Source organism: Sorex fumeus, unplaced genomic scaffold (assembly GCF_029834395.1).
Source record: "Sorex fumeus unplaced genomic scaffold, SorFum_2.1 ptg000045l, whole genome shotgun sequence".
Taxonomy (NCBI): Eukaryota; Metazoa; Chordata; class Mammalia; order Eulipotyphla; family Soricidae; genus Sorex; species Sorex fumeus.
The window spans coordinates 5,012,501-5,034,007 of record NW_026606102.1 but is presented as its reverse complement, the minus strand read 5'-3'; positions in this window follow the sequence as shown (position 1 = coordinate 5,034,007).

The window sequence follows — 21,507 nt, the reverse complement described above, 5'->3', positions numbered from 1 at the left end:
AGGCAAACACCTTCCCTGCTGTGCTTTCTCTCCAGACTGTGAGAATAGTTTTAATTGATGCATGACCTTACTGGTGTTGACTGGGTGAATTCCCAGATTCCAGCTGCCCATAATCATAAAACAATCCCATGTGGGGTGAATTTTTTTTTCTTTTTGGGTCACACCTGGCAATGCACAGGTTTTACTCCTGGCTTTGCACTCCTGCAGTGCTGAGGGGACCACATGGGATGCTGGGAATCGAACCCAGGTTGGCTGCATGCAAGGCAAAAGCCCTACCCGCTGTGCTATTGCTCCAACTCCCTATTTCTTTCTTTCTTTCTTTTTTTAATGTAGGAGTACTGCTATTTATTCAGCCATTGATTAAGCTGATTGAATTGGGCATGAACTCCACATAACTATTTTTGTTGTTTTTTTTTGGGGGGGGTCACACTCAGAGATGCTCATGGCTTGCTCCTGGCTCTGCACTCAGGAATTATTCCTGGCAGTGCTTGGGGGACCTTATGGATGCTGGGGATTGAACTCGGGTTGGCCACGTGCAAGGCAAACGCCTTACCTGCACTCCAGCGCCTCAACATTATTTTAATTTTTTTTAAATTGGATATCTGTGAGGTAGAACATTGCAAAGCTAATCATAACTGGGTTTCAGTCATACAATGATCCAACCTTCCACCAGTGTACATTTCCCACCACCAATGTCCCTCATCTCCCTACCAGCGTCCCGAACACTCCACCCCCCACCCCAGCCTCCCTCTAAGGGAGGCACTTTCCTTCTTGCTCCCTCTCTCTCTCTTTTCCCTTTTTATGCATTATAGTTTGAAATACAAGTGCTAAGAGGTCATGGTGTTTGTTCAGGGCATTCAGAATTTTTATTGGGTTGGTGTAGCTGGAGTAGCACGGCGGGATTTTCATGTGTCTGCAGGTCTTTGGTGTTGGTGAGAAAATCTTGTTCCTTATTATTAGAGCCTGGAATCTTATTGTCTTACATATAAATTTCAAACATACTGAAAACTGCAAATATATAATTGCTACCTCTAAGCCAAGAAAAGATTGTAATTTATTATATTTGAAATGTTACCAGGAATTATTGATCGTTTTGGGAAAAGCACATCACTGATGGTCAAGCAGCTTCTGGTATTGGAGTCATCAGTCTGCCAAATACTAACAATCTGAATACTGGGATGTCTGTCAGCCATGATGACTGCGTATACGAAAGCAAAAATATCTCTACTCTATTTTAGTTTAGTTTGGGTGCCACTCCTTGGCTCAGTGCTCAGTGGCTGTCCACTGCAGTGATACTAGTGGGGGGGAGGTAATAATATCACTTTATCTTACCTTGATTGGGGGGGGGGGTGTTCCCAAACTTTTGCATATTAAAATTCCCACAACTTAATTAAAATTAAAAAATTTTTTCTTTTATTTTTTGATCCATACCCAGTCATACTCGTGTCTTACTTCTAGCTCTGCTCTCAGGAATTACTCCTGTTGGTGCTTGGGGGGGACCATATGGGATGCCAGGGATTGAACCTGGGTCAGCCACATGCAAGGCAAATGCCCTACACTTGATCACTTGACTTCCCGTTAATCATCAATTTGCTCGAGCAGGCGCCAGTAACATCTCCATTCATCCCTGTCGCGTGCTAGTGTAGCCTAATGGTGTCTGTTCGTTCTAGGAACACGAAGAGCCTCAAACTGATCTTTCAGAATCTTGACGAAGAAGTCTGACCATCTTGTAGGTGCGCGGCCACGCGGTCTTTTGACGTCCTGTAGAATCCAGTCGGTAACGCCTCTAGTCCAGCGATTGTCTCCAAATCTCATTACATGTCCAGCACATCTGATTTTCGACAAATGAGACAGTGTCCCTGGTTCTTGACCATCAATGGAGGTTGGAACTCCGGATTTTTTCTCTCATTTGAGTAAAATGTGATATTCCAAGCATAGCTCTTTCGATTCCTCTTTGGGAGACCCGAATAGCGTTCTCATCCTGTTTTCATACGGCCCAGGTCTCTGCGGCATATATTAATACAGGAAGAACAGTGGAATCGAAGAGATGTGCCTGGAGCCGGAGTTTCTTCATCCTCTTAGCTATTTCTTCGACGCTCTTTTTCTTTTCTTCGATACTCTTGAAGGCATTCCAAGCCACTCTCTTCCTCCTGCGCAACTCCGGTGCCAGGTCATTCATCATGTTGACTTCTCGACCTAGGTACACATAGCTGTTGCATTCGGAGATGGTCGTTCCGTTGAGAGCGAATGGGGCGTCAGGAATGAGTCTGTTTCTCATAAACATTGTCTTCGTAAGATTCAGCTGTAGTCCTACCTTTCCATACTCACGGTCAAAGTCGGCCAGCATTTGTGCCGCTTGGCTAATGTTTGATGTTATTAGAACGATGTCATCAGCGAAGCGGAGGTGGTGTAGTTGCCAACCGTCTATCTTCACTCCCATTCCTTCCCATTCCAGTCGTTGCATGACGTTCTCGAGGGTGGCACTGAAGAGTTTCGGTGAAATGGCATCGCCCTGCCAAATCCCTCTCTTGACATGGATGATCACTTCTTTGTAGATTGGTGAGATCCTGGTAGTGAATCCGTAATACAGCTCACGGAAGATCCTGATGTATTGAGTATGAATGCCCTGATTGGCTAGGGCTTCAATGACCGCTTCCGTTTCAACCAAAACAAAGGCCTTCTTTAAATAAATGAACGCTAGACAGAGCAACATCTTGAATTCCCGAGAAACCTCAATGAGCTTGGTTATCGTGTGGATATGGTCAGTCGTGCTGAATCCTTTGCGGAACCCGGTTTGCTCCCATGGTTGTCCTTCATTTAGTGTTCTGCCAATCCTATTCAGGATGACTCAAGTGAACAGCTTGTAGATGACAGACAATAGGCAGATCAGGCAATAGTTGCCAATGTCATGGATGACTCCCACAAAACTTAATTTTGACATTTATATGACACTCAAGTCCAAGATTCATTTTCTTAAAAATCATAGGTTATCAGTGAGTATAGCATAAATCAAAAGTACCGGATGGGGGAGGGGGGGAATAATTTGTATAGTGGGGAAAGAATTTGCGTGCAGCCAATCCAAGTTTAACCCTGGACCTGTATGTGGCTCCCCACCACGAGGAATGATCTCTGAGCACAGAGTCAGGAGTAACCCTGAGCACAGCTAGTTGTGTCCTAAACAGCCCCCCCCCCCCCGCCCAACAAAATAAAAACAAACCAGTATTGGTGGGGGTTTGGTTTAGAAAATGAACTTTCATTCACTACTGGTGGGAATATTGTCTGGTTCAGCCTACATGAGAGAGAGTTTGGGGATGTCTCAAAAACAAAACAAAACAAAACAAAACAAAAAACCTAGAGCTTTTTTGTAACCTAGGGGTTCCACTTATTGGCTTCTATTCCACACACACACACAAATGAATGCAAAAAGATATATGCACTTGTAAATTCATTGCAGCATTTAGCACAATAGCCAGGATATGAAAGAAACCCAAATGTTCAATCGATAACAAAGTTTCACTGGGGCCCCTTGGAATGGGGTGGGTTGAGTTTCCCTCCCCGCCCCAAGCAGAGCCCCAGCAGCCAAAAACCTCTGGAACCCAGCCACAGCCATGCTCAAGGCCACTCTCCCCATGCTTGGACAAGCCTCGTCATGAAGGAACCGTTAGAGGAACCCAGGTATGCGGGACCCGGGGCTGAGATCTCCAAGCCTGCTTGGATCGGGACTGGGCCTCCTCCACCCAGATCCCCAGTTTTCCAGAAGCTTGGCAGTCACACCCACAAACTTCCCCTGCCATGTAATCTCATCAACGGCCATGATCCAGAGACTATAAAACAAAGCTCCCAGAAGAGAGCAATGTAGTTTAAAATTAGTTTTTTTTTTTTCATGGCAGAGCCTGGCAAGCTACCCGTGGTGTATTCAATATGACCAAAACAGTAACAATAACTGGCCTCATTCCCCTGACCCTAAAAGAGCCTCCAATACGGCAGCGTTGGGAAGGACGAGTAAGAAGAGGCTGCCAAAATCCCAGGTCTGGGATGAATGGAGATGTTACTGGTACCCGCTTGAGCAGAATGATGAACAAAGGGACGACAGTGGCAGTGATACAGTGATATATATGTAATATTATACATACATGTACATATTATAATGGGATAGTATTCAGCTGTATGAAAAGATGGAATCATTGCAGTTTGCTACGACTTGTATGGAACTGGAGAGTATCATTCTGAGAAACATAAATCAGAGGGAGAGAGACAAGCACTAGATAATATCATTTGTCTGTGGTGTTCAAGAAACCAAAACACAGGTATAGACAATATCAATTGATAACAAAATCTGGGTACTGGAGTACAAACCAGATTAGAGGGTGTAGGTGAACTGCAAGGGACACTGGGGCACAGTGGAGGGTCTTGGGTACTTTATTTATTTACTTATTTATTTACTTTACCTCTCAAGCCTTTTATTTGTTATTTATTTATTTTTTTACAGTTGTAGACTTACAAATTTTTGTGCTTGGGTTTCAGTTATACAATGATCAAATACCCATCCCTCCACCAGTGGCCATTTCCCACCACCATGGATCCCAGTATCCCTCCCACCCTCCATCCCCCCCCCCATCCCACCCTGCCTCTGTGGCAGGGCATTCCCCTTTGTTCTCTCTCTCCTTTTGGGTGCTGTGGGGTGTTGGGTACTTTAGTGGTGGGGAGGTAACTGTGTACACCAAGACCATAAGTGTCAAGCAGCATTGTTACATTATGTTAAAAGGTAAAGGTAAAGGCCCTCCCATTGATCATCGATGTGCTCGAGCGGGCCCAGTAACGTCTCCATTGGAGACTTTGTTGTTACTGTGTTTGGCATATCGAATACCTCACGGGGAGCTTGCCAGGCTCTGCCGTGCAGGCGAGATATTCTCGGTAGCTTGCCGGGCTCTCCAAGAGGGGCGGAGGAATCAAACTCGGGTTGGCCATGTTGGCTGCGTGCAAGGCAAACGCCCTACCGCTGTGCTATCGCTCCAGCCCTATTTATTTTAGTTACATTATGTTAACTAAAATAAATTATAGAAAATATTAAAAACCACTAGTTATGTTATTCCAGCTCTGAATAGTAGAGGGTCCTTGTATGATATCTGTTGGGTCTGAGTCTGAATCGAGTCTGAACTAGGTGGCAAGCCTCTACTTGTAACCCTCAGCATTAAAGTTAAAGTTCCTTCTCCCTTTTTGAAAGCTGGTTCTGCTCCGAGATTTCTTCCTGCCAGGAATCCTCCATGCAGCTGTCTCTACCACTCCCTCCTTTCCTGGGCCCAAGACATGATTCCACCTTCTTTTCAGTCCAGACTTTACTCCTCCTTCCTGTCTGAAAATCCTCAGCAGCAGAGAAGAGCACTCTTTTAATTTACTTTTTATTTATTTATTTTATTTTTTATTGTATTTATTTATTTATTTATTTATTTTTGCTTTTGGGTCACACCCGGTGATGCAAAGGGATTACTCCTGGCTCATGCACTCAGGAATTACCCCTAGCAGTGCTCAGGGGACCATACGGGATGCTGGGAATTGAACCCGGTTGGCCACATGCAAGGCAAACGCCCTCTCTGCTGTGCTATCTATTGCTCCAGCTCCGAGTGCTCTTTATTGTACGATTGAATGCACATGGACTTCTTACACAATATAGGCTTCAGATGCCCAGACTTACACCTCAGCATTTGTAGCTACTACATACGCTGAAGGCCAGGAATCTAATTCTTACCATCATGCAAGTGACCCTAGTTTTTACCCAGTTGGCCCACACTTCTTTTCCCTTCCTTCTTGCAGTTACTGTTGGGATCTCGCAGCTGAACAGCTTTTTTTTTTTACTTTTGTTTTGTTCATGTATTTGTTTCTTTATAACATAGGAGTGAAATAATACATGTTTGTTTTTCTCTGAAAAGAAAAGTTCTTTTTGTTTGTTTGACTTTTGATTCTTTGGGCCACACCACTAGTGGCTCTGTGCTTAGGGGTCACTTTTAGTGACCATATGTAGCTTGGAGGACCAGATGTAGCTCCAGGGACTCAACCAGGAGCATTCAGGGCAAGCACCTTAACCTCTGTACTATTTCTTTATCCCCATTTGTTTCATTTTTAAAGTAAATTTGGAACCATTCTCTACCTAAAGGAAGCAGAGGTCTTGAGAAAATAACTAATATCAGTAATTAGCAAAGAAAATTTAGGCTGAACCAGGAACATAATATCTTAAACAGGAAGATAACTTAAGTTCAAAGGTAAAGAAACATTCAGAAGAATAATGGGATGAGTGGAGTGATAGCACAGCAGGCAGGGAGCTTGCTTTGCAGGCAACTAGCTGACCTGGGTTTGATCCCTGGCACCTCATATGGTCTCCTGATTCCTGGCTGTGGTCCTAAAACAAACAAATAATAAAAAGAATATGGGAGCCAACTTAAACTGGGAGAATTTGCACATCATGTAGATAGTGATATTAGCAAGTTATAATGAACAGATTATAATCGCAACGACTAAACCAAGAACTCAAGTTCATGATGATTAAATACAAATATCAAGCCGTAAAGGAGAAAGAGAATGGCTGTCTAGCGGTAACCATGCGAACCAACAGATGCGAAATGGATGGATGATGAAGTTGGTTAATCACTATTTGACGAGTAGAAGCAATTTGAGCAAGAACAGTCGATGGATGCTATTAGAGGTAGGTGAAATGTGCGTGAGGAACAAGATATTTACATGACCTCAAACTCTCTCCCCACAAGCTCTAATGGGGAGGAATAATAAATTTATAGTAGAGAAACCTGGGAGACAGCACTTATTCAAGTACCCATGGTGAGCCCCTTCAATAATGGGACAAACTTTCTGTCACACATCTTGAGACACAATGTCACTTGTCCGGTGTTTCTGCCAAAGCAGCAGAATTGGAATTCAATCCTGAGGGAACATCAGATAACCCTAAAATGAAGGGCATCCTACAAAATAATTGGCGTGCATTCTTCAAAGCTGCAAAGGTCACTGAAGTGAGGAGCTGTTTCAGATCGAAAAGCATTAGGTAATGCAATGCGCTTTCCTGGATGGGCTGTTTTAAAGTTCTTTTGCTATGACCACACAGGGTATTGTGAGGATAATTAGCAAATACTGAATTGTGTTGTAGATAGATGAGATTGTAGTATCTCACTGTTAATCTGCTTTTGACAATTGTAAAGTGGTTATGTAAGAGAATGTCCTTGTTTTAACTGCACCCTGAAGTATTCAAAAGGGAAAGAGCCTGGGGCTGGAGAGAGAGCTCAAGTGGTAGAACACGTGACCGGACTGCACCAAGCCCTGAGTTAGATCCCCAGCACTGACTGTTCCCCACCCCCAGCACTGCTTACGCAGCAGCCCTGGCGACTCCCCTGAGGCCACCCAAGTACCATCAGGAGTGGCCACTCAATAAAGAAAGGGTGCAGTGATACAAGCTACTCTCAAAATGACCCATCAGACAGATGATAAAATTTTGGGAATTCGACCGAAAAGAAGGCCGTGAAATATTTTTTGATGACTTCTAAAACTTCACTGCAAGTTTGAAGTGACTGAAAAGTTGGGGTTCTTTGTTCTTTTTCGGCAAAATAGTGCATTTCTTTGCAAACCATGCTGCCCTTTCTTAAATGGAAGACTTTGTTCTGTGGGGTTTTTTTTTTTTCCATATCACTCTTGGGAAACTTGATTGTACTTATTCAATATCGATTTTGGCATCTGTCACATACTAGCATCTGTGGACACTTGCTTGAGAGATCACAGCAAAGATGAAATCTGGGGGGAAACAATGAAAATAGTGTAAAGGATTATGCAGCGGAGGTGCTGGAGTCTCGTTCCCGCCGCGGCACGTACCCTCATGTGCTTACGCTCCTTGCTTACGCCCCTTGCTTACGCCCCTTGCTTACACCCCTTGCTTACGCTCCTTGCTTACGCCCTTTGCTTACGCTCCTTGCTTACGTTCCTTGCTTACGTTCCTCGCTTACGCTCCTTGCTTAAGAGAAGGCCACGCAGCCTCCCTTGTCCTTTTGCAATGTCCTTCCTGTCCCACAGGAGAACGGCAGCCACAGGAAGCCACAGGGTGCAGCTGTGCCGGCCTGACTCTCGCTGCGTGCTCCCGTCCAAAGGGGTAGGAATGAAAGAGGAATCTAGTTGCCGTGTGTGTTTTAATAAACTAAGAAATGCTCCAGCCTGAAAGCAATAAAATCTGCCATGGAGGCAGGGCACAGCTTCAAACCCCCTGTTCATTACAGAGATATACATCTAGGGAATTTGGAACCCTGTTCTTGGTGTCCTTTTTTTTTTTATTTGAACAAAAAGCAGTCTGTTCCAGGGCAGCTCTGAAAGGTTTATTAATTCTGATGATAATTTCCAATGAATGCATCCGGCCCTTCCTGGTGTTCTGAAATCATAAGTTTGGAAAGCAGCTCCTGGAACCTTGGGTGAAACTTCAATTGCTGTGCTCTGAGCGGATCCCACCTAATCCATCTGTTTGGCCGTTTAATAAAGCGTGACATAGACCTAGGTCCGGGTCTGAGATGAGTGATTTGTTAAGAATATTCTCCTTGTGGGCATTCCTGGAGCTGGGCTTGCCTGAGGCTGCAGGGGATATGAAGAATGTCGTGGGAAATCGGCCCTGATGCTTCCTGGCCCTGATGCTTCCTGGCTGGGGGCACAGGGAAAGATCCAAAGGTAATGTTCATTAAATAACATCAAAGGTTCCAGCTTAACCTGTCCTTTGCAGGTGGAGGGAGATGGCGTGGAGGAGGAAGTGTGGTGGAGAGCTGAGAAGGACAAGTTTTCCGGAAACTTTTCCTCTGTCATTGCTAGCATGTCAACACTGGTGGTCCCCTGGTCTCTATCTGGGGTGCCTCTACTCTCTAGGTTTTCACCTTCCTGCTAATCTGGCCTCTTGCTGTGACTATTTCCCTCTCAAAGCTTTTCTAGAAACACCAGATACCTTTGCTCCATCAGCTGCCACACCTAGTTATTCGGTTTTTAAGTGCATAACTGTCCAATTTTAGAAAAATGGATGTGGAAATATTTTCACCCACAGACAAGTAAATTAAGAAATGAGGCTCTGTTCTATAAAAGGGCTTCCCAGAAAAATCCCTCAGAAAACTCAGCCTTCCAGATAAATGGAGACAAGTCAGACAAAGGACAATTTCTCAGGGCTCCTGACTTCAGAGGCCCCTCCAACATATGGGTTTCTATGCCAGATGCTTCAAACTATGGGTTTTCATTTTTCTTTTTCTTTTTGGGTCACACCCGGGATTGCACAGGGGTTACTCCTGGCTCATGCGCTCAGGAATTACTCCTGGCGGTGCTCAGGCGACCATATAGGATGCTGGGAATCGAACCCAGGTTGGCCGCGTGCAAGGCAAGCGCCCTACCCGTTGTGCTATTGCTCTAGCCCCCGGGTTTTCATTTTTTAAATTGAAAACACCATGGTTTACAAAGTTGTTCATTATACAATTTTAGGCATTTAGTGCCCCAACTCCACCAGTGTGACTTTCCTCCCACCAATGGCCAGTTTCCCTCCCAATCGAACCTGCCCCCTTAGGCACATAACAAATTTATTTTATATTACTAGTTCCAGCAAAACTTTAAAACATGACATATAGAGTTATCAGAAAATAAATCAATAAGAGCCAGTTTGTGATTGCTATATGATTATCACCTATGTAAATAAGAAAATTAAAACCATTTAATAAAATATAATAAAACATCTATTCTTATTTATATAAGTAAGTTTTCAACTCTGGAATATAAAGAATATTGTATGAAATTTTATTTTATACTCTGATCTCATTAGGGTAATAATAATCATGTCTTACCTATCATTAATAAAACTTTAAAAAAATTTTTTTTCTTTTGCTTTTTGGGTCATGCCTGAGGAAGCTTGGGGTTACTCCTGGCTCTGCACTCCCGAATCACTCCTGGCAGAGCTTGGGGGACCATATGGGATGCCAGGGATTGAACCCGGGTCAGTCACATGCAAGGCAAATGCCCTACCTTCTGTGCTACCACTTTGGCTCCCTAATACAACTTTTAAAGAAATTCTGTGCTAATATATTTTGGAGTTTACATGAAATAGGTAAAACCTACATATGTAAATGTTTTCTCCCGCCTCCGCACCTGGCTGTCCTCGCCGGGGTCCCTTGCAGCGCGGGGGGGGAGGGGTTGAGTTTCCCTCCCCACCCTGAACAGATCTCCGGCAGCCAAAGACCTCCAGAACCAGCCACCACCATGCTAAGACCACTCTCCACACGCATGAAGGTACCGGCAGAGGAACAAAGGCATGCGGGTGCCGGGGCTGACTGAGATCTCCAAGCCTGCTTGGATCGGGGCTGAGCATCCTCCACCCAGATCCTCCATATTCCAGTAGGCAGGGGTCACACCCACCAACTGGCACCGTGTAATCCCATCAACAGCCAAGACCCAGAGACTATAAAACCCAGCTCCCAGAAGTGACATCTTATTATCTCATTCTTACTTTGGACAAACTGGCAGGCTACTGAATGTAACCTGCCCACACGGCAGAGTCTGGCAAACTCCCCGTGGCATCCCCAATATGCCAAATACCAGTAACAATGATGGGTCTCATTCTCCTAACTCTGAAAGAGCCTTTAATATGGCACTTTTAAAAAAATCTCAGGGCTAGGACGAAGGAGATGTTACTGAGGCCTGCTTGAGGCAATATACGAACAACAGGATGGTCGTGATCATGATTTATGAATTTGAAAATTTATCAACTTTTGTGAGGGTCGCACTCAGCAGTACTCAAGGGCCCAGCAGCCTTGCAGCCTGCAGGGGCCACACCCAGTTGTGCTTTAAAGCATGTGGGTACCCAGGAGAGAACTCAGGGCCTCATACATATGCAAACTGTGGTGCTGTATCGTTTGAACCTCAGAAGCACAGTGGTTTTGTCGCTGCTGCTTTTTGGGCCACATTTAGGTGCTCCGGGCTTACTCCTGGTGTTAGGATAGGACAGCCTTGGACTGGACAAGGACAATGAAGATAGTAAAATTTCCACTCAGGCCTCTACTATCTGCTTGTTCCAGGAGGAATATACGGGCCCCTGAGCTATGACCATATTAGGGTATAATCTAACTTCACAAAAGACCTTGTGGTTGACTAATGAAACAGCTGTCATGGGTCCGGGTTTAGCCCTAGGACCTGGATATTGCGTGAAGCCTGGAGCAAGCACCTACGTAAATTGTGACCTTTAAATCTGCTGTAACGGCCAGCATAGACCTATAAATGTTCCCTTCTGAAGACGCTCGGGGTCTTCCCTAACCTACTGGACCTGCATGTCGGTGGGACGGCTTGACCCTGGCTAGCCAGCTCAATAAACTGCCTGTTTGCTGATTGCATTCCTGCGTGGTCCTTGTCTACATCGGAGATCCTGAGCCGTGCCCTAACACTGGTTCTACACTGGTGGTGCTCGAAGGACCTTATGTGGTGCCAGAGAACAAACCTGGGTTGGCCACATGCAAGGCAAATGCTCTACCTGTTGTACAATTGCTCTGCCCCTTAATAGCACAATATTTTAACAATTGATGGCTAGGGACAGAGTCTCTTTCCACTGCAATTTCCCTCCCCCACTCCCTGCTCTCCTGTGTGTGGGGGCAGCTAAGAGCACTTTTAGGATTCACGTAAAGGAAGAATGAATTGGGGCTACGGCATGTAGTCTGGGTTAGCTAGGACGTCTTCCTGTGCACCAAGTTCAGAAATAGTTCTCAGGAGCACCCCATGCCAGCCCCGTGCTGACCCCCAGCCCCAGGATAGGCAATGCTTGGAGGTGCCTCGGTCATGGAGGAAGAATGGCTGGAAGAGAGGCCTGGAGGGCTCTCACCAGCCATCTCTCACTTTCCTGACAATGAGAGTCCTTCCCAGCTGTGCACAAAGGCCTCAGAGTTTCTTTCTGCTCAAGGAGATAGGAAACCCCTTTGCATGCAACCTGGAGGAAGTGCAAGTAATGTATCCCCAGCTCTCAGCACTCAGCAGTGTCTCTGCTGGGCTGGGAGAGATCATCACTCCCTTCTCAAAACTACAGCAGTGATGAACTTGATTCTAAAGTCAATTCTTCTTGAAAAAAAAAAAGTCTCTTGGGGCCAGATAGTACAGTGGGCAAGGTGCTTCCTTGACTTGGACTCAATCCTTGGCATCCCATATGGCTCCTCAAGCCCACGGGAGTGATCCCTAAATGCAGAGCCAGGAGTAAGCTCTGAGCATAACCAAGTGTGGCCCCCAAACAAAGAAACAAAAATCCAAAGGGTTAGTTATAGAAGAAGAGCACAGAAGAAGGATAGAGATTTTGTTTGTTTGTGCCACACGTGGCAATGCCCAGGGATAACTTTTGGCTCTGTGCTCTGGGTTTGACCCCATACAATGCAAGCATCTTTCCTCTGTACTATCCCTTCGACCATATACATAGCACTGTCCTCCTCTTGTTCATTGATTTGCTCAAGCGGGCACCAGTAATGTCTCCATTGTGAGACTTGTTGTTACTGTTTTTGGCATATCGAATATGCCATGGGGAGCTTGCCAGGTTCTGCCGTGCAGGCAGTATACTCTCAGTAGCTTGCCAGGCTCTCTGAGAGGGATGGAGGAATTGAACCCGGGTCGGCTGCGTGCAAGGCAAACACCCTACCCATAGGTTTAGAAAATCTCTGTACAAAAAAAAAGTTTTTGAAAACTTAAAAAAGCATATCTTGTACCAGAGAGATAGTACAGTGGGTAAGACATCTTTCCTTGCAAGCAATTTTTCTTGCATGCAGCTAATCCTGAGTTGATACCCAGCATTCCATATGGCCCCCACAGAGAACTGCCAGGAGTGATCCCTGAGCACATCCAGGTGTGGTCCAACCACCCCCACCCTAAAATATATGTCCCTTGGCTGGGGCGGTATCTCAGTGATAAAACACATGCTTGGCATATATGAAGCCCTGGGTGCCAGCCCAGGCACTACTGAAAAGAACCTCAAACTCTGGACAGGTCCCATATCGCACCCATCAACCCATAAATGAGCTTGGTAGATTTTCTTACTGGTTTGAAAAGAAAAATTTATCAACATGGTTAGTCATTGATTGAAATCTCTCATCACAGATTGTAATAATATTACCCCACCACCTGCATTTCCTTTGTTGGGCTTGATTTTGCATTCAGGGAGCCGTATGGGATGCTGGGGATCCAACCTGGGTCGGCTGTGTGCAAGACAAGCACTCTGCCCTCCCTACTGTACTATCGCTCCAGCCCCTATCTTATATTTTGAATATATACTTTCTTTTTTTTCTTTTCCTTTTTTTGGGTCACAGCCGGCGATGCACAGGGGTCACTCCTGGCTCTGTACTCAGGAATTATCCCTGGAGATGCTCAGGGGACCATCTGGGATGCTGAGAATTGAACCTGGGTTGGCTGTGTGTAAGGCAAATGCTCTGCCCGCTGTGCTATCACTCTAGCCCCTTAAATATATACTTATTTAATGTTAGGCTGGAGCGATAGCACAGCGGTGGAGTGTTTGCCTTGCATGCGGCTGGCCCAGCTGCACTGGGTTCGATTCCTCTGACCCTCTCAAAGAGCCCGGCAAGCTACCGAGCTCTACCATACCATCTATACCATCTCTCTGGTGCAAGATATACTTTTTTGAAGTTTTCAAAAGCTTTTTTATTTTTTTTGGCACAGAGATTTTTCCAAGTCCCCATCAGAGAGCATGAGTTGCGATGATTGAACTGAGTGAGGAGGGTCAGATGAACTTGAAGATGAGCCTCCAGATGCCTTTCCAGGTCCAACTCCAGATGGGTCTTGACCAGCCAGGGATGGTTCAGTTGAACAGCGATGCCTTCTCCAGGGCCTGCTGTTCCTGTGGCCACTTCGACACAGTTAAGCCTGTGATATAACTTGCTCTCTCCTCCTGTCTACCTGTTTGCTTCCTTCCATCTCCACAGGACAGGGCGTGCAGTTCACACCCACACACTGTGTGTGTCTCTCGCTCTGCTCCCTGAGTAACAATCATCACACAAGGAAATGCCTGCTTTGACCGGCCACCAAGCTTGCTTCATTTAAACTTTGTCATTCTGTCTTTGGTTTCTCTAAACCCTAAAGTTGTCTTGACAAATTTCGAATTGATTAATACTTTAATCGTTGTATTTTTTGGTATGCATAGTTGGTGGATAATAGTGAGACAGTGTGTCCTGAATACTTAGGATCGTCGTTTTCATTTCATTGCACCTAAGATTTTGAGAAGTGTCAAGTATATAGGCCATCTCTCTGGTTCTCTTCCTTGCTTCTTCTACTGAGAGACAAATATCAGGATTGGCAAGTGGTTTGGTTAGGAGCTCACTGAGGTGTCCAGGATGCTATGAAGCTCTGGAAGCAAGTTCACCAGAAAAAGATAGTGCAGGAACTGAGGCATGTTTAATGGGCTAACACAAGTTCAATCCCCTGTGTTGCGTGGTTCCCTGAGCATAAAGTCAGGTGAGGCCTCTAAAGACAGAGCTGGGAAGCTGGGAGTGGCACCCGAGCATCGCTGGGTGTGACTAATCCACTCTCCCCACCCAAAAGAGAAAGTCCGGAACTGGAGCCATAGTATAGTGGGTAAGGCATTTGCCTTGCACAGAGCCAACCCGCGTTCAGTTCCTGGCATCCGACATAGTCCCCAAAGCATCTCAAGGAGTAATTCCTGAGTGCAGAGCCAAGAGAATCTCCTGGGCATTGCCAGGTGCACTGGTCCCCCCTACCCAAACCTCCACCCCTGCCCCAGGCTCCAAACCAAAGAGAAATTCCAACCCTCACTCTTGCATCTGTACATGAGCCCACTCACTCAAAACCTCATTCATGAACTCGGGGTGCAGAACATTCCAAACGTCACTGCAGCTGCCCCATTTCCCCTCCCGCTGGCTTGGGGGACACCATACGCAGCCGGCTGGCTTGTCGCCACGGATGGGAAATGCCGTGGTTGGTCGATTTAGGGTCTTTCCTTCTTTCATTAGGTCAAGATGACTGTGTATGGGGGTTTTGTGTCTTTGTCCGTTCTTCCAGCCCCTTTCCACACAAGAGCTTCTCTTTCTCCACCATGAAGTCTCCCATTTATTAAGAAAAGCCCCCAAGGTCAGAGGGGGCATCTTGTCTCCATCTGGCCCAGAGCGCCCCTGGCAGGCAGACAGTATCTGATCTGATCTCGACAGTAGAGTTGCTGCCGGCCGGGTTTCCACACTGGGGCCTTCCCCAGCGTCTTCCTCTTGTGATCCAGGCTGGACACGGGTGCTCCATGGGCCGACCAGTGAGAAAAGCAGGTGCTGGGAGGGGCATCCGGCCATACCACTCCCCTGTCTTGACGGTTTGGGGACAATTACCTGACCTTTCTGGGCTTCTCTGGTTTCATCTGTGGAACAAAACCAGATGATCAATTCCATTTGTGAGTATCAGTAACAAGAGCTTGCATAAATTAACATAGAAAACACTTTTTTTTTTAAATGTGCTAAGCCCGGCTAATCACTAAGCATTCACTTTAAGTCTTAAGAGTGATTCTAGGTTAATAGACTAAGTAGTAAAGTGGCTTTATCAGAATTATAGACATAAAGTATTGATTTAGGGTGTCTACAATTGGGGTTGTAGCACCTATTTTGTATGGTTGGTGTTGTATAGCATACACACCAATCAGATGCATACAAGTTCCAGGCTTTCCACTCCCTTTTGAATCCTTTAAACTTTTCTCCACGGGCAAAAAGGAGAGACTAAGACACAGTGCTTCAGAGGCTGGACCAAGGAAAGCCAGTGAGTTTCTTACATCTCTATTCTAGCTCTTAGTAGAGTCTGAAACTATTGCTAACAAAAACATGTAGGCAAAAAATAAAGGCAAAAAATGAAGCCTCTGGGAAGATGGCCAATATTGGAGACTGCATCCTGGGAACAGAGTTACTGCGTCAAACACTAGTTTAGAGGTGAGCTTCCCAGCAGCCAAGGTGATAAGGAAAACCATGCATTCTGCAATTTTTAGAGATGAGCCATTCATGTTTGTCTCCGGTGTACCTTGGCCTTAGATAGCACTTTTCTTGTATGTGTGAGGCCTGGGTTCAGTTCCAGGACCAAAACAGAAGGAGGAGGAAGTGGAGGAAGAGGAGGAGGAAAAAAAGAAAAGAGGGAGAAAGAAAGAATGAAAGAAAGAATGAAAGAGCAAAAGAAAGGAAGGAAGGAAGGAAGGAAGGAAGGAAGGAAGGAAGGAAGGAAGGAAGGAGGGAGGGAGGGAGGGAGGGAGGGAGGGAGGGAGGGAGGAAGGGAGGGAAGGAAGGAAGGAAGGAAGGAAGGAAGGAAGGAAGGAAGGAAGGAAAAGAGAAAGAAAGATAGAGACTGCATCCTGGGGATAGAGTTATTACATTGAAAGTTATTGAAAGAAAGAAGAATGAGCAAGAGGAAGGAGGGAGGAAGGAAGGAAGGAAGGACGGAAGGAAAGAAGAAAAGAAGGAAGAGGAAAATGGGGCTGGAAGTGTGGTTCATCAGTCAAGCACTTACTTGCCTAGCATGTGTGAGGCCCTATATTGGATTCCTGGCTCTGCAAAAATCAACCACCCCCTCCCACCAAAAAAAAAAAAAAAAAAAATTTCTAAATCCATGCTCTCCTTTTCCTCACAATTCTATTTGTCTACTCATCAATAAACCCCAGTAACCATTTACCTTTCCAAAACAATTCATTCCTTCAAAAGACACACTTAACACCAAGTTCTCAGCTTGGTTGTGTGTGCGTATGCCGGCGGTGGGGGTGCGTGCATGCGTGCATGCGTGTGTGTGTGTGTGTGTGTGTGTGTGTGTGTGTATGTGTAGGCCCTTGAACAGTGCAAGGGCAGCACCAAAGTGACCAAGAACTACCACCTGTTTGATCCTTGCAATGAACCACTCACTGATCTGTAGGGTGCCCAAAAATAAAAGAGATCTAAGAACTTAGGGAGAAACTATTTTTTAAATGTTAACTTTTATCCATTATTTTAATATGTTTTCCTTTTAATGTTTGTTTGTTGGGGGGGCGCACCCAGTGATGTTCAGGGCTACTTCTTCCTGGCTCTGCACTCCGAGATTATTTCTGGCGGAGTCCATGGACCATATGGGATGCTGGAGATCAAATCTGGGTGATCCACGGGCAAGGCAGACTCCCTCCCCACTGGACTATCACTCCAGCCCCCTCGGCATATTTTCTTGAAGATTGAAGAAAACCACAGAAATATACAAGTTTAGTGGTGGACTTCCTGGCACAGTTCACCAAGAAAGGTAAAGGTAAAGGTAAAGGCCCTCCCGTTGATCGTCGATTTGCTCGAGAGGGCCCAGTAACGTCTCCATTGGAGACTTTGTTGTTACTGTGTCTGGCATATCGAATACTCTCGGTAGCTTGCCGGGCTCTCGAGCACCAAGAAAGAGGGACCATAAATAAAGGCTGCAAGTGAGCAGACAGCACTTCTGGCCTCCTGTGTGACTCTTGGGGATGTGCGAGAAGGTGGTGGTCAGGGCAGGGGAGGAGAAACTAGCCAAGCCAGCAGTGAAAGGAGCTTTGGAGGTGCTGTGCTGCCTGCCCGCTCCTGTGCCTGTCTAGGGACTGATTCTTTTTTGAGATGGGGAGGGAGACTCAGCCACCCCCGGCAGACCTTTGAAACTGCTCCTGGGGGAGCTGGAGGGCAGCGGGTAGGGTGTTTGCGTTGCATGTGGCTGACCCGGGTTCGAGTCCCAACATCCCATATGGTCCCCCGAGCACTGCCAGGAGTAATTCCTGAGTGCAGAACCAGGAGTAACCCCTGTGCACCACTGGGTATGATGCAAAAAAAAAAAAATTGTAAAAAAGAAACTGCTCCTGGCTCTGTGCTTAGGGGTGACCCCTGGCAGCGCTTAGGGAACCATACGCGGTGCTGGGAATTAAACTAAGATCAGCTGCATGCAGGGCGAGCACCTTAGCCCCTGTACTGTTTCTCAGGTCCCAGGATTCTATTTCTCTGTCCTAAGGTTCAAGTGCAGGAGGCTTAAGCGCTTCTTTTCAAGACTGGTAGCTTGGGAGTGATAACACAGAGAAGGCATTTGCCTTGTATGCGGTCAACCCACGTTCAATCCCCAGCATCCCATATAGTCTCCTGAGCAACACCAGGAGTTATTCCTGAGTGCAGAGCCAAGAGTAGCCCCAGAGCATTGCTGGGTGTGACCCCAAAATAAATAAACGAACAAAACCCAAAACCAAGACTGGTAGATTAATGCCACATTTTCCAAACCTCCACCAGAACCGATCCTTGTCACCAACCAGCTCACTGATCTCGTGTCCCCATATGCCTAGGTGAATAAACTGGCCAGTGTCCAATGCAAAGGAAATCATTCCTGTATTGTGCGTCCCACCTTGCCTTTCAAATGTTAGTTTTTCTTTAAACAAATTTTTAAACAAGTTTTCTTTAAAGCACAGTGGTAGGGCGTTCGCCTTACAAGCGGCCAACATGGCCAACCCGAGTTTGATTCCTCCGCCCCTCTCGGAGAGCCCGGCAAGCTACCGAGAGTATTCGATATGCCAAACACAGTAACAACAAAGTCTCCAATGGAGACGTTACTGGGCCCGCTCAAGCAAATCGACGATCAACGGGAGGGCCTTTTTCTTTAAACAAGGCCTTTTACTGTCATTTTTTGGGTGCAATTGTGCATTCACTGTCACTTTTTTTGTGCAAGGTGTGTTTGCATTTCCAAAATTCTTTTCTCCCACTAAAGCCAAATTCTAAAAATATGTTGGCTATCAGAGAGTCTTTTCTGAGATAATAATTAAAGCTAAAACCAAAGCACAGTGAGTGAAACTCACTGCCCATGGAATTAGCCCAGAGGGAAGACAAAAAAAAAAAAAGAATTTTCTGGGTAATCTTCTCTGTCTATAAATCAGCTTGGCAGCTACAATGGCAACATGTTAGAGAAACGTTTATGGCCGTACCTGTGGGGTTGCTTGGTGGCAGTGACCATAGCATCTGTGTCTCTCAGGAAAACAAATTGGTCTCCTCCAGTTGGGGAACGTTTACAAATCACTTCCTCCATGCTGGTGCTCATCCCACCATTCTGAAAAATGAGGGTATTGGAGGAGGGCATATCGGAAGTCTACGCCTAAGTAAGAAACTCTAGGGCCATGGTTGAACACTGAGCTCACTCAGCCCTGAATGGAAATTCTGATTAAAAAAAATGCATCTGGGCGCTTGCCTTATTATTTCCTGTGTGCTTGCTTGGTTGCCTGTCCATTGGCTTGCTTTTGTTGCCTGTCCATTGACTTGCTCTGCTTTGTATTTATTTTTTGTTTTGTTTTGGGCTGCAGCTGGCAGTTCTCAGTGCTTACTCCTGGCTCTGAGCTCAAGGATCATTCCTGGTAGGCTCAAGGAATCATATGGGGGCCAGGGATCAAACCAGCATCAGCCTCAAGCAAGACAACCACTCTACCTGCCGTACTATCTCTCCAGCTTCCATTGGTTTGTTTTCCAACCAAGCCCCTGGGTTCTTTTTCTTAGAGACCATTGATAAGTTGGTCACAGGACCTAGGGCTAACTACATCTGTGGCTCTGCAGTAATTTTGGTTCATCGAGGTTTAATGAACCAAACCAGAAACTACCATAGGAAGAGATGAGACCTTGGGAAGTTTTTCTTTCTTAATTCCTCCTCCTTGCTGCAGGGGGTCCTCAGAAACGTTTCCATGAAAGACAGATCTGCTTTCTCATAAACCTTAAGACAATAAACCCATAAGGAGCAACAAATATATCCTCATTTTTGTGCCTGTTCCAACATGGATGTTCTTCCCATTAACTCTTCTTATATGTTCTTCTAAATCCAAGTCCCACTCAGGGTCCTTGTGTCCATCCTCCTCCCGAACACCCAGAAACGGTGCCTGATCCTCCCCACCCTGTGAGTGGCTCCCGAGCTAGAGAGGGCAGTGATGTATGGTCAAGTCTCCAGCCAGCAAACCTGGCCCCTCACATGCTTTAGACGCCACTGGAGTCCTCAGACGGATGTAAGGAACCCGTTCCGGCGATGGTGGGAAGCGAGTGGCTCTCTCTGATGCACATCCCTGGTTTCACCTTTCTTTTTAAAACTTTTTGTGTGTTTTGGGGGGCTCCCTTGTGATTCTGGGGGTCACCAGGCTGTACTGGGCAGAGATCAGTTCATGTGGTGCTAGCGTTCAGAGCACACCGTGTGTGTGCCCCAGCATTTTAAGCTTAATCCTTGGCCACCTTATTTTGCCTTAAAACAAGCCGAAGAAAACCAAATTATTTTTGGTTTTGGGAGCCCATACCTGATGGTGCTCAGGGCTTATTCCTGACTCTGTGCTCAGGAGTTACCACTCCTGGCAGTGCTTGGGAGATCTTATGCAGTGCCAAAGATGAAACCAGGGTCAGCCCCATGCAAGGAAAGCGCCTTAACCCCTATCTCTCTAGTCCAGTCTTATACTCTAGCCCACTGATGTAACAAAAGTAGCACACATTTGTATGGTTTTAACATACATGCTCGTAATATCTTATATAAGGGCTTAAATGGCTCCAGGATGAAATACAGCAATCTTCACACACTTTCCTCTTATGGTGGTGGAAAGGTGCGTGGTGATGGGATTGGTGTTTGAATATTATCTATTGTGAACAACTTTATAAAAATAAAATAAAAAGTAAAGTAAAGGCCCTCCCGTTGATCATCGATTTGCTGGAACAGGCCCAGTAATGTCTCCATTGGAGACTTTGTTGTTACTGTGCTTGGCATATCGAATGCGTCACGGGGAGCTTGCCAGGCTCTGCAGTGCAGGCGAGATACTCTCGGTAGCTTGCCAGGCTCTCCAAGAGGGGCAGAGGAACCGAACTCGGGTCAGCCATGTTGGCTGCGTGCAAGGCAAACGCCCTACCACTGTGCTATCGCTCCAGCCATAAAAATAAAATATATTTTAAAAATTTAAAAAATAACAAAAAAGACTTTATTTTTTCCCCCTGAGAAGCAAACAATCTGGTGAAAAAACAAAAAAAAAGAGCTCACCTAGAACTTAGACTAGAACCTTAAATTCCATTTTCCACCAAAAGGAACCAGGACTCCTTGGAGTTTCTCCAAGGAGAAACGGCTGTTTCCACAGCTGGGGCAGAAAACTAGCATATGGACCTGGATTGTACCAAACTGAAAAAAGCAGGTACCAATCAAACACAGCTAGGATAGGAACCCAGAAACGCTCAGCAACTAGACTATCTGCCTTGCGAGCTTAAGGCTGAGAGTTCAGTTCTTGATGCCAGCCAAGCCAGACCTAGCTGCACTGTGGCCTGGATGTGGCACAACAGTGCGACCTCCTGCCCACAACCAGAGGTGTGTGAGCTCCACAACTGAGAAGCGCGGGCCCCCAGGGAGCATCACAATAAAGGGAGGCCAGTGTGGGGCCCAGGGGAGCGCCCGCACGTGCACCACAGTGACCCCCAGCGCACCAATGACTAAGTGCACAAGCGCTCACGTGAGGGAGCACCCAAACCCAGGGTGTGA